Here is a 3,271-nt window from a genome sequence, read left to right on the forward strand (position 1 = left end):
GGTCTGTCGAGTGCTGTGGGAAGGAGGGACAGAGGATTATTTTTTTTCTTAATGTTTTTACAGAGAATAAGTAATAGGTTTTACAGTATTCTACCATGTGGTCTCTACAGTTGTTTTTAATCACTGTTTTCCAAACACTGATCATTCTTCTTTGTGTCCAACTTTTATATTTAAATAACCGATGTTGTTAATGCCTCTTGACTGCATATTTGATCAGTTTCAGACTAGAAATAGAAGTTGAACTATATGAATTTGACCAATTTCAGATTATAGAAACTAGACTATATGAAGAGGAATATAGTATCAGGATTGGAGGAAGACTCATGAGCAGCCTGTGACGTGTAGACAATTCGATCTTGCTCATAGAAAATGAAGGACTCATGAAGAAAAATGTCCTTATTTTTGTGTGTGTATCTTCAAATTGGATCTACTAGTACAAAAGAAGATTGTCCCTTCAGCAGAGAATCTGGTGGATTCGAACTGCATACCTCTGTGATTGCAGTGCAGTTTCTTGCCACTAGGCCACCAGAGTTCGCCTGGATTATATGTTTTTGTGGTTAGGTGCGGTCACGTCCATTACAACTTGTAACAACCTCATCTCAACATTGTCCTACCCTGTGCCACCCTCACCATCTCCAACACTCTTGAGCCCACAGCTACAGTCGCTGTGTCAATCCCTCTTGTTGAGGGTCTTCCTCTCTTACACTGACCTTCCACCTTTCCAAGCATGATGCCCTTTTCCAAAGACTGGCCCCTCCCAACAACAAGTCCAAGTCATAAGTTAGATGGATTTTTACTACCCTTGCCTCCAAGACTCACCCTGGTGTCACTTTCTCCAGGATAGATCTGTTTGTTCTTTTGGCAGTCCATAGGACATTCATTAGTCTTCTCCAACACCACAACTCCAATGGAAAATTCCTTACAACTAGACCAATAAAACAATATCTTGATAAATAGAGAAAATGTTGGAATTGTTAGGGATTTCATTTTACTTGGGTCAACCATCAACACCTATAGAGGCATCAGTTAAGAAATAAAAGTTTGTGTTATATTGGACAAATTCATTGTCAAGGACCTCTCTTTAAGAGCAAGGATGAGGGAGCTCTGGTGGCCTAGTGGTAAGAAGCTGCACTGCAATCCCAGAGGCATGCAGTTCGAATCCACCAGATGCTCTGCTGGAGAAGGAGGGGCAATCTCCTCCTGTGCTAGTCAGATCCGATTTGGCAGTACACACACAAAAACAATAAAATAAAAAAAGAGCAAGGATGTTACATTAGAAACTAAGATGAAGGGGGGGTGGCAGGAAAAGCTCAAAATAGCTGCTAGAGTTGCCTCGCAAGGTGTATGGGAAGAGGAAGCTTCCAGCTCCAGACATCCTGAGCTCAGCTTCCCTCAGCTCAGTTCCACCATGAGCGGGAAGGTGAAGGTGACAGGGCAGAACCAGGAGCAATTTCTGCTTCTACCCAAGTTAGCTCAAGGGTTCAGTGCTGGTCTCACTCATCGACCAGGTGCAGGAAGGCCCTGGTGTCTACACGTTTGGTGAACTGCTGGATATGCCCAATGTTATAGAGCTGGCTGAGAGTGACTTTGCTTCCACATTTCGGCTACTCACGGTGTTTGCTTATGGGACATATGCTGACTACTTAGCTGAGGCCCAGAATCTCCCCCCACTCACAGAAGACCAGAAGAATAAGCTTTGACGTCTATCAGTTGTGACCCTGGTTGCCAAAGTCAAGTGCATCCTGTATGTAATGTTGCTGGAGGCCCTTGCCCTGTGTGATGCGTGGCTGGTGGAAGACCTGGTGATTGAGGCTGTGGATGCCAACGTGCTTTGAGGTCCTCTGCATCAGCACAATCAGTGGCTGGAAGTTGACTGCAGTATTGGGCACGACATCCAGCAGCAGGATCTACATGCCATTGCTCAAACCCTGTGAGAGTGGTGTGTGGGCTGTGAGGTTGTACCGTCAAGCACTGAGGAGCAAGTGAGCTGTGCCAGCCAGCACAAGGAACAACAGCTGGGCCTGAAGCAGCAAACTGAGAGTGAGGTTGTTAATCTTAAGAAAACCATTACAATTACGACAGCAGCAGCAGCAGCAGCAGCTGCAGCCACGTCTCAGGACCCTGAGCAGTGCTTGCCTGAACTGAGAGAACCAGCTCCTGGCAACAACCCAGCCCAGCAAGAAAGCCTCAAAGGCCAAGGGGCTCCGAGGGGGCGCCAAGATGTGGTCCAAGTCGAAGTGAAGGGACTGCTATTTCTTTCCCAGGGAACATGGGTCCCAGCTGCCTACTTAGCCCTCAGGAGTCTGCAGAGAGCCTTTCTGTACCCCTGGGCAACTGATAATCCTGAATTCACCATCCTTCACCTGTCTTCTCTCTCAGCTCCCAAGCATAGATCATACCTCTCTTGGGAGGAGGCGAGTATGGATCATGTTTTGCTGCTTTATTTGACTTATTAATGTTCCTTCCCCCACCCTGTTACCCTGTCCCTCTTTTCAGAGCTCAGCATTTGTTCTTGCCTATAGCTCTGACGGGGGTTGTCTCTTGTCTAGCATAACTCACAGGTATTGTTCTACTGCTGCCCCTAACCTTGTGTGTGTGATCTCAATTTCTATTCCCTACCCTTTGCCTGTTTGGGCAGCATCTGAAGAGCCATAGGGTCTTCCCATTTACTTCCACTAAGAGAGAGCTCAGAACTAGTCTGCCATTCAAGGAGTCACCGGACACTTTCATCCTAGAATCCCGTCACAGTACAGTGGTTGCCTTTTTTTCTGCTCACGTCTCCTCCCATGAACCTTGGGAGTGCTGCTACATCATGTCCCAGAGCCCGAGAGGGAGAGTTGTTTCTTCAGACATTAAGAGATGATTCTTTCTTGGTCCTGGCCATCTTAGCAAGCCTATAGCAATCCTGGAAGGATTTGTATTTCTTTTTGTGCGTTTGGTGGGCAAGGGAAAGGGATACAGATTGTATAACCACCGAAAAGTATAGGACAAGAAATAAATCTATAAGAAATCTAAAAAACCCCAAAACCCAAAAAAACTGAGGTAAGCCTGACTGACCCAAGGCATAGTATTTTCAATCACCTCATATGAATATGAAAGCTGGACAATGAAAAAAGAGAACTGAAAAAGAACTGATTGAGGTATGGAGTTGGTGAAGAAGATTGATGCTTTTAGATTTTATTAATATTTTATCCTTCATATATATGTATTTTATTCATGTACATTGTGTTTTATATAATCTTTCATTTACATTGTATATCATTCATGTATA

General features: G+C 44.8%; 1 pseudogene; it reads left to right on the top strand.

Annotated features, from left to right (window-relative positions):
• Window positions 1-1,408: 1,408 nt before the first annotated feature.
• LOC102861153 lies at window positions 1,409-2,241 on the top strand (annotated as a pseudogene).
• Window positions 2,242-3,271: the final 1,030 nt, after the last annotated feature.

The sequence above is a fragment of the Elephantulus edwardii genome, unplaced genomic scaffold (genome assembly GCF_000299155.1).
Source record: "Elephantulus edwardii isolate Elephantulus edwardi_28Jun2011 unplaced genomic scaffold, EleEdw1.0 scaffold00267, whole genome shotgun sequence".
Taxonomy (NCBI): domain Eukaryota; kingdom Metazoa; phylum Chordata; class Mammalia; order Macroscelidea; family Macroscelididae; genus Elephantulus; species Elephantulus edwardii.